Source organism: Lucilia cuprina, chromosome 2 (assembly GCF_022045245.1).
Source record: "Lucilia cuprina isolate Lc7/37 chromosome 2, ASM2204524v1, whole genome shotgun sequence".
In the NCBI taxonomy this organism is placed as follows: domain Eukaryota; kingdom Metazoa; phylum Arthropoda; class Insecta; order Diptera; family Calliphoridae; genus Lucilia; species Lucilia cuprina.
The window spans coordinates 60,351,013-60,362,657 of NC_060950.1; positions in this window are offsets into that span (position 1 = coordinate 60,351,013).

An 11,645-nucleotide genomic window follows, 5' to 3' on the forward strand; every position below is an offset into this window, starting at 1 on the left:
CGATTGGTATACTTTAAGGTGGGTATTGGACCAATATTTTTGTATGTTACAAACATCAGCACAAACGTATAATACCCTCCCCACTATAGTGGTGTAGGGTATAAAAAGTATCGTATGTTCCACCTTCTACCCTATACATCAAGATTAGTGCTAATCTGGTTCTGATCAAATATCCTGTGATTATTTCATCCCGTATATAATTGGTATATATTTTTAATTCTCTTCAAATTCCAACAAACGACGTCCTTATGTTCGGAGACTCATACCATGTAAAGTGACAAAGAAAGTTGACATAAATTAATTAAGAAATTATATTTTTTAGGAGCACTAATAATGGTCAACAGTTCATATAAAAGCTGCTTTACTTATAATCTAACATTGATCATTATCTAGAATCCCTCTTTAAAAATTACAAAATGTAAATAATAAAAGACAATAAAACAACTGACCACCCCTTTAAATTGAAAAAAAAACTATGAAGAAGTGTAGGTTTTAGTATTACATTTTTCTAATGTTGTTAAAATACCATCAACATCATCATCAACACTACGCTAAACAAGAAAACATTACAACTTACCCACAGTTCGGAGTGGATGTTCCGAAATTTACAATTACAACTGGCTGTTAGATTACATTGTCTTACAAGAAAGTCAATAGATTATTGAAAGACTATAACCACTCTTTATTTCCAATACAAATGAACAAATAGACTATACAAACGAAAACTTTGGATGGGTAAAAGATAACTTTGTATATGATATAGAGACGCTTCATCGCAATATTAAACAATTTTGATAGAAATTAACACCTTATATAAAACTGCTGGGCCATACTGCTGGAAATAAAGGAACAACAAACAAGGACTAACAATACAACTGAATAAAAAAGGATACAAATAACAAGAATATAACATGAATATACAATGACAAAATACAAAAAAAAAATGTTAAAGAAATAAATAAAAAAAGAAAGATGACAAAAAAATATGACAAAAACAAACTATGAATGTGTAACGGATGTAAACATGAAATGAGATGCTTGACCGCATCCAAAAGCCACCAACAAAAGGCAACAGTGTTCAACTACAGGTCGTGCAGTACAACTTTGATTAATTTTGTGTCCGAACTCACTTGGGGATCATCATCAGTATCAATAGAGTAACAAACATACACACACACTTACACGAAAACAAGTAGGTTTTATAATGGGGTAAAGACGACCATGTGATGCCCTACACTACCAGGTTGTTTAAATTTGAATTAATTATTAAATTAAATGGATTATGTATCGAATCTGTGTTCTGTATTGGGATATAAACGATCTCGATTATGCTGTAGCTTACAACGAATCAGTGTCTTGTATTGGGATTTTACATATAAAGTGTAACATGAATGCAATCTAGAAAACCCCTTTAGAATTATCGCTTGATTCTATTTCCTTTGCTTGACGTTACACAGATTAAGGAAACCTCTAATAAAAGAGACATCATTTGTAGTCCAAGTTCTCGATTATGTACGTGTTTCCGAGCACACACCTTCAACGATATCGCAGCCAAACTAAAATCATTGTACAATGTATTAAAATCACTAATGCCGGACTACCGCAGATTATGCGAGGAATCAGAGGTATTACAGACGATTGAACATCTAACTTTCCATTGTCCTAGAAAAATAATCTCCGCTCTTAGGTTTTATCAAGCGAAATAGTAATTTTTCCGTCTGAGTTTTATGGGTGGATGTAGATTCAGTCTCACACCTTTCTTTAGGAAATCGCTTTGGTGAATCTTCGGGTTCAAATTCCTTAAGAAAATACCTCATTCCATTAATCTTTAATCTTTCTTGTTTTCTTTTAATGCTATTACTTTTCTGCATTTGAAACTTTTTTCTCTCTAAAAGAATCATTATAGAACGAAGCTCCGCCTCTTTTCTTTTCTGATGTTCATTCATTTAGATACAAAACTACTCATAATGTCTGGGCAGAATATTATCTCCAACTGAGATTTGTGGGAAAGAAAGAAGTGAAACACCAGGCCAGCGATCTTTAATGGACTTCGATTGTTCAGATTCCCAAAATGGCAATTGAGTTTAACTCTCAAGGCACTAAAAGAAAATGACCGGCTAACTCCTAAGGGTTATTAAATGAAACTGAAACAAGCTCCAGTTATCTGCAGTTTTATTCATGGTTTTCATGCGTTAGAGGAACATTACTAAAGCAAATCAAAACTTGTTTCTTGATTAGCTTTAATGTGAATGTTGAACCGACATTCAAGTGTGTAACAAACATCATCACAAACTTAATATACCTCAATGATATAGAGTATTACAACGGGTGCTCGAATGAAAGAAAAGAAAACTAACAAGCAAACTAAAGCTATTCTTTTTCCCCTACAAACAACATCAAAAGACGATGATAATCATGATGATGACAAAGACATAAAGAGACTACCGGCCGTCCGACCAGTAGTAACCAGTTACAGCCATAACAATGTTGGCCACATAAAGTATCGTGATGTTCGTTTGTGCGTTGTTGTTGTAGTTGATGTAAATAAATGGAGTTATTTGTTGTATCTATATGGAAGATCCCTGGTGCACAGTTGATGAATAAATAGGGTGGCTATGGGTAAAGTTTAGATGGTTTTATTGTTAAAGGTTTCGAGTATGAAAAATATGCAAAAGTATTGTAAAGTATGTGTTGACTTGTTTGTTGTAAATTGGTTGTGTAGGTGTTATCTTTGCTTAGAAATAGTGTCCTTGTGGTTGTTGAGAATAGTACTCTATATTCAATTTGCCATCGCGTGTTGTTGCAAATATGTATATATATACTAAAATCTACATATACAAGGCTCCTATAACTATACACTATATCCCTTTTATATAATACATGCATAAAGGGTGTGAGGTTTTTCTATGTTTCAGTTTAAGTGTGTAAAATGAAGGACATACCTACTTGTACTTATGAATACCGATTACATTGAACAATATAATACTTTAAACATTTCTACACTTTTCTGTTGTCATTCTATGTTTTGTTGCTACTATTGCTTTATTTTCATAAACTCATGTTATTTTGTTGTAAAACATGCAATCATGTTCATTTATCTATAGTTGTTGCAAATGTTGTGCATGCTTACAGTGCATTAAAAAATTAATGAGACTTGTTAAAGAAAATTTATTACATGATTAATTTTGTGCAATAAAAACTAGATAATAAGAGTAATAATAATGTGTTTTGCAGAAATACTTCGTGTTGTATTGAAGTCAATTGCAATAAATATATTATATGAAAATCACATGTTTAAAATAGAACAACTCTACTCTTTCTCATATATGAATAAGCGATTAAAGAAATTTTCATTGAAATTTAAACTATATATTGAAAGGTAGACACCTTTTTGATGTCATGAAGGATTGCATTATTTAAAATACCATCATCCCCATCATCTAATGACCCATTCCATTGCATTGCATAACCTCTTGAAGCCTGCGAAACCACACAAGTGAGATGGCCCTGTTGTTTAGGCAACAGCATCTACAGACATATTTTGTAGTGCAAAATACCCAATAAAATGGATTAGTATCACCCTTTTATGAACTAATCCATGTGATAAAGGATGTAGGAAGTCAACTGAACTTAATAATTGCCCCATTATTAAGTTCAGTTCCCACATATACGGGATGACAGGCAAACATTGAACGCTAACCTGACAATTCCCCAGCATATACCGGCGTTCCACTACACGACCGGTAATAAATACCTATTGGGTTCACGAATCCAGCATATGCTTCTTTATACACAGACCTGTTCCCAGAGAGAATTATCCAGTCCATTAGATAGAGGATATATCAGTCATTAAACCAATATTCTCTCCCCGCGATTTTGGCTATTAAACCACAGCCACTACATAGAGTTAGAGAGAATTATCCAGTTCATTAGGTAGAGGATATATCAGTCCTTAAACCAACATTCTCTCCCCGCGATTTAAGCAATTAAATCACAGCCACTACATGGATTACGAATGAATATCAACCAACTGACCAGCCAATGTAAGTCCTGCGGGCAACTGACCACCCGAAGGCGAAGCAAAGGATATATTTGACATTACCAATTTATAGTACCGGCAGACTAAAGGTATTGGTAGTGCCTCTTTATCCCAGGATTACAATAACACCAAGGTGATGATTTCACCAACGTAACATGCCCCAGGGAGAAATGTTAGTGACAGTATGAACTTTTGCAGAATGCTATCATTATTAGAATATATCTCCCCATTTAAGATCCCTTATATTACCGTGTCCAAAAAGGAACTTATCCCAGGCATCGTCAAGTCTTCACGCTCTAATTTCTAAGTTTCTTGTGCATCAAGTACAGAGTCCAAAACGGTAACTCAACCCATGCTTCATAGGATCTTTACGTTCTGATTTCTATTATTCATACTACGACAATGTAGGGAATGATTATTGTAATTGCATTCTCAAAAACTAGAAAATTTTTGAGAATATCAATGCCTACCGTTCAAGTAGTCATTTAGCTTTTCAACTAAAACTCCTGCCAACTAGGAGAATGTGATCTTTATAAGGTTCCTAGTGGCGTAGTGATACTAATTGAATAATGTAAACTATGTCAACTAGCGTAGAAGGGGGATCATAGCCATAGGGGCACTACGGCCAACTAGGAGAATGTTATAGACATTGTCATTCCCAAAAATGGAATATTGTGAAGATGAAAGCCTAGCGTTCATGTAGTCATTTAGTTTTTCAAATCATCGACTCATACATAAAGAACACGAATGGAATTCACATTATGCCCTTTGTATAGTTAACATGTCTACCTTCAATCTACAATAACTGATCTTTATAAGGTTCGTAGTGTCGTAGTAATTTTAATTGAATAATGTTAACTATGTCAGTTTTCATTTTGGACATAAGTTATTATGGAAATCAACTAGGGTAGAAGGGGGATCATTCGCCATAGGGGCACATCTGCATGTGATAGTAGCAAAACCTTTTTTTCTAACATAAATTAATGCGAAAAACTCCAAGTTTTACTACGAACTAAAAAAAGTCAGTGCATTCAGGCAGCGTTCTTTTTATACACTTTACTGTTTATGACGCTGGAGACAAGTTTTTCAGTTACCCTCTTTTGCTTATGTTACGTTATGTAGTTGTTGTATGAATTTAAAACAAAGCATGTTTAAACATGAATTTTACACAAAAAAAAATTAATAAAAAAATTCACACACACATACACACATACATACTTGTAAACAACATAAAAAAAATCACATGTATGCATCCTTGTCTTTGTTACTTGGCAAAACAATAGCGTAAAGTCATCACACTGCTGCGTAGGAATGTTATAAATTTTGTCAGTATGGCATCCACATGTTCCGGTTTGAAAAAAGGAAGTGTTTTATAGTTGCCTTTTTTGACAATATGAGAGTAAAAAAAAAACAAAAAAAGGACGAAGTAGAAGAAAATTATTTGAAGCAAAACAATACAGAAACACATACCTATACTCATGCACTTATAAACATAGCTTTAACCAGTAGTAAGAGCGAAAATTTTGGAGCACACATTAACCGTTATTGGTTAAGGGAAACAGTTATTTCTGTAGGAGTAGTCATATTTACGTCAGGTAGTTTAGGTTTGCAACAGACTTAATATTGTTAGTTAGAAATACAAACTTTTTTCTAAACAGGATATGACTATTTCCCTAACCTTATACAGAAGCTTTACACATATCATCTTAACTCTGGCAGCATGAATTTCATATAATTTACAAGAGAATTCATAAAATTCTACCACTTTTTATATGATTTTTTTTTTATTTTCTTTATGCAAAAATCCTTTTGTTAAACTCAAAGAAACAAAAACAATAACCAGTAAAATTTATTAGATTTTTATATATTTTTAAAATAAAAAGATTTTTACCATTTGTGTTTCGTACTGCATTTTATGTTTAATTTTTTTTCTTATTTTTATATTTTACGATTTGTACGTTGTAGTATTAATACTATGCAGCTAAAAATAATATTTATGTAAAATATTAAAAAAACAAGAATTATTTACTTTATTATATAATATAAAATAAATGAAAGAAAAAAAAAACAATCATATTATTATATTTAGTATTTATTTTTGCAATATTCATTTAATTGTTAATGTAAACTATTTAAATTAATAAAAGTTTGATTTCGCCAACATTTATTTTCAATAAATTAATTATATAAACATTGTATAAATTATACTGATACCTTTTTATGTTAAAACAAATTAAAATTAATACTTTTGTACATATAGTTACAATAAAATATGTAATATTAAACAATTTCACAGAGAGGCTACATTTGCCTGGAGTTATATAAATGGGAGTGGAGAAATAGTTTCTTTGTAAAGTAAAAATAAATTTAAAATTAATTTGTTTATGTAAATATTGAAAATATGAGCATTCTTCAATAAAATGGTGATTTTTTAATTTTGTTTGTAACATAACGTAGATCATATTGTTTCTAAATGTATTAAGCTACATAGTTCGCTTTCCTATAGTAGATATTAAACTTATTGTATCTATAGTTACCCAGCAATAATAAAGCGAAGCACTTCCAAATGAATATCATTTATCACTACTTCAAAAATAGCAATTAGTGAATTTTTTACCTTCTGTGAAAATGATGTTCAAAAGCTAAAAAAATACTCTTCTTTTTATTTTGAATATATTTATACCCTACACCACTATAGTGGGGAGGGTATTATACGTTTGTGCTGATGTTTGTAACATACAAAAATATTGGTCCAATACCCACCTTAAAGTATACCGATCGATTCAGAATCATTTTTTGAGTCGATTAAGACATGTCCGTCCGTCCGTCCGTCTGTCCGGCTGGCTGGCTGGCTGTCCATGTAAACCTTGTGCGCAAGGTACAGGCCGCAATTTTCAAGATAATTTGATGAAATTTGGACCAAGCATGTTTTTTGGCACAAGGACGTAGCCTATTGAAAATGGTTGAAATCGGTCCATTATTTCACCTAGCCCCCATACAACCGTACCTCCCGATTTGAACTTTTTATGCTATAATTACGTCAAATATTCCGCTATCTCTCTAAAAATTGGCACAAATATGTTTTATATAAGTATAAATGATACTGCAGATTTTCGTAAGGATCGGCCTATATTTGACCCTAGCCCCCATACAAACCCCCCTTCAAAAAATGACTTAAACATCTAAAATTGACTTGTAACCATTTGTATCGCAATGAAACTCAACAAAACTAACTGTTATTTAGAAATATATCCTTTTCCCAAATTTACCGAGGATCGGCCCATATTTGACCTATATAAAGCCTCATTTAGAAATTTTAGTTTTTTATCAATAAATGGCTTAAATATTTTGAAATTATGGTAATATTCAACATAGAAGTTTCTTTACAAAAAATAAAAATTTTATAAAAGTAAAAATTGTAAAAATATACTCATGGTGTAGGGTATCATATGGTCGGCCATGCCCGACTATACTTTCCTACTTGTTTTCTATTAATACTTTTTTGTGAGTTAAACAATTTTATTTTTGGGCTTCCGTTTTATTAATTGTATAAATGTTAAATATTAATTAAGTCGAATTATTTGTATTCCATTATAATACAATTTCAATTTCGAATAACTTCAAAAAAAAAAAAAAAAATACATAAAAATTATTTCTTTAGAATAACTTCAGAAGTAGTGAATTTGGAATTAACTAAAAACAAGTAAGAAAGTATAGTCGGGCATGGCCGACCATATAATACCCTACACCATGAGTATATTTTTAAAATTTTTACTTTTTATAAAGAAACTTTTATGCTCAATATTTTTCCAAAATATTTAAGCAATTTATTGATAAAAAAAACTAAAATTTCTAAATGAGGCTTTATATAGGTCAAATTGGGTCAATCCTCGGTAAATTTGGAAAAAGGATATATTTTTAAATAACAGTTAGTTTTGTTGAGTTTCATTGCGATACAAATGGTTACAAGTCAATTTTAGACGTTTAAGACATTTTTTGAAGGGGGGTTTGTATGGGGGCTAGGGTCAAATAAGGGCCGATCCTTACGAAAATTTTCAGTGTCATTTATACTTATGTAAAACTTATTTATGTCAATTTTTAGAGAGATAATAGAATATTTGACGTAATTATGGCATAAAAGGTTCAAATCGGGAGCTACGGTTGTATGGGGGCTAGGTGAAATAATGGACCAATTTCAACCATTTTCAATAGGCTTCGTCCCTGTGGCAAAAAAACATGCTTAGTCCAAATTTCATCAAATTATCTTGAAAATTGCGGCCTGTACCTTGCGCACAAGGTTTACATGGACAGCCAGACAGACAGACGGACGGACATGTCTTAATCGACTCAGAAAATGATTCTGAATCGATCGGTATACTTTAAGGTGGGTATTGGACCAATATTTTTGTATGTTACAAACATCAGCACAAACGTATAATACCCTCCCCACTATAGTGGTGTAGGGTATAAAGACATCCCTATGACAAGCCTTCCGTGAAGTTATTTTTTTTTTTTTTTGCTGGGCAGAGATCAATCTTTAAATACACAGCAATGGCTTGGTAATGACTTTAAATTGTAATCACTTACCTATTAACATACTATTATACATATAGTCCTGATTACTTAGAAGCGGTCATATAACATCTTTTTAATGTTTTTATGGGGAGGGTATTATGCGTTTGTGCAGATATTTGTAACACCCAAAAATATTGGTTCTAGGCCCACCTTAAAATATACCAATCGGCCCAGAATCACTTTCTGAGTCGATTTAGCTATGTCCGTCTGTCCGTCCGTCCGTCCGTCCGTCTGTCTGTGTGTCCATGTAAACCTTGTGCGCACGCTACAGGTCGCAATTTTCAACATAATTTGATAAAATTTGGCACATACTCATTTCTTGGATGAACGCTATTGAAAATGGTTGAAATCGGTCAATTATTTCTCCTAGCCCCCAAACAATCGTACCTCCCGAATCGGGCCTTTACGCTCATAATTATGTTAAGTGTTCTATTATGTCAACAAAAATCTGAAAAACTTAGTTTTATAGAACTATAAATGACACTACTAATTTTTATAGTGATCGGGCGCCATTTGACCCTAGCCCCAATACAAACTCCCCTTCAGAAAATGTCCTGAAAGTCAAAATTCACTTATAATTTCTAATAAAACAATTAAAATCTACATAAATAACTTTAAGGTAGACGTGAATTCCTCCTCCAAAATTTATAAGGATATGCCCATATTTACGCTTACTACTCTATGGGCCCTCTTGTAGAAAATCTCTTTTTTTGTCAATAATACGTAAAAATATTCCACAATACGGTTTACGATCGGATTGTGTATGTGTGAATTGTCGAAAATCTTCGTATGAACGCGCAACGCTGTTCTAGACGATGTCATGTCATTAACACATGTTCAGATCGTGTGTTTATTAGTACGCTTTAATCCATCTATACTATGTCATATCATTAACACAATTATATATCATTCTTGTTAAATACCTTTAATTATTTCCATAATAAAGCCAGTTTGGACTTATTTCACGATGGTCTTTTTCAACCACTATGTGAGCTTCTTTACGATTCAACACCGCCTCACTGTGTATCTTACGCGCAGGTGACAATTTACGTATATACTATATCCGATCCAGTGTTTATGCCTTTTGCTCTAGTACTCTAAATATCCGATCTCTTGCCCTTGTAGTCTCGTTGGGGAATGAAAGGTGTCAGGAGTCAATCTAACCCCGACAAAGGAGAAGGGGGGGAGGTTCAACATCAAATAGAAGTACCATGCTATTACGAATAGTTTGTCCCTACAAACATTATTGTAATCTAAAGACTCACCCTAGATCATTCCTTGACCTTATATGTATGTCGCCCAACCACACTACTCTGATGGCAACAACACTTAGGGGACATAATTGGTGGTTTGAACACGCTGTTCTATATTTAATATACAGACTTATGTATTTCAATGGCCACTAGAACCTACTGTGACAAGTTGAGCATGTGTAGAGTAGTTAAAAATTAAGGTATTACAACTTCACAACATCACAATCAACTTCACCGACACTTCAATCATCACTCTCTACAGATACAAGTCAGGATTCCTCTATTCAATTAGGTACATGTATCCGTGCAACATTTTATTAATCCCTGCCTTGTAATTGGTCATCTCCTAGAAACTAGGAGCGATAACAGAAACGTATACCAAAAAAATTTATATTTCATCTTGTATCAATCTATTCGACAAGCACTATGATGAAGGGTATATAATATTCGGCACAGCCGAATATAGCACTGTTACTTGTTATATACTGCCACTAATTGGATCCCGAAGTGATCTCAACCAACTGACCTGCCAGGACAAAGTCCTGTGGGCAACTGATAACCCCTATTACCAGATAATAAAGTGCTCCGGTTCGATCCTATGTCAAACCATTCCAAGGAAATATTGAGAATACATTTGACATTACCAGTTTATAGTCCATGCAAACTGTAATACATCATTGATTAAGGAAACATGGTAGGAGGGCCTAGTTATGTATATAACATATATTTTGATTTCAAAATCAGCAAAACAAACAATTTAATACTTTTAAATTTTAAATTATAACAAGATATTTTACATAGAATTTAAAATGCTTTAACCTAAAAAAATGCTTTAACCTAAAAAAAAAACATTATAATTCTTCTTTTCAAATAAGCATTTATGCTCTGAACACAAAAAAATCATTTTAAACAATCCTAACCCCCTTTTGTTAATTTTTTTATATTCTTCTTTAATGTCGCCTTTATTACTGCACAAAAGATAAAAACACTAATAATACACGAAAAAATCATTATAATTTTCTTTTAAAAGAGTTTTTCTTGAAAGAAAAAAAAAACAACTTTAATGAAAACACAAACTTTGCTCTGGTTATTAAGCTTATCTGAAATTAAATTTTTATTTTCATTTAAAAAAATGCGCAGCACAAAAAACTGTTTTAAAGGCACACAAAATGTAGCTTAATAAAATGGGAAAAAAATCGTTCAAATGAAACTCCTTTGCAACATTAATAAAAACCAATTTTTCCTCAAGGAAGGTTTGTCAGATTATTGTCACGTTATAGAAACAATATGTACTGTATGTGTTCACGCACGTATGTATATGTGGCATAGATCTGCATATCAACCCACTAACAGGGACGATAAAAATTTTGGTTTTGTGGCACATATAGGATTACTAACTACAGTATTTTTACAACAGACGCAGTTGTTATTGTTGTAACATCTACTAATATACATATATATATGTATAGGTACATATGTATGTATGCATCTACATACAATAAAATTATTAGACAGATTCAGAAAAATGGTAAAAAATAAATTATGAACAAAAAAGCCCCATTTGGCGGGTTCAGTGGTATGGGGGCTAGGCGAAATAATAGACCGAAGTCTACCATGTGCCAAAATTCATTGAATTATCTACAAAATTGCTACCTGATTAGTATGCTTACAAGCCCTATTCAGAGGGTTTAGTTGTATGGGGGCTGAAATTGCGACCTGTAGTTTGATTGCAAGGTTTGAATCGACTCTGGAAACGATTCTGAGCCGATTGGTATACT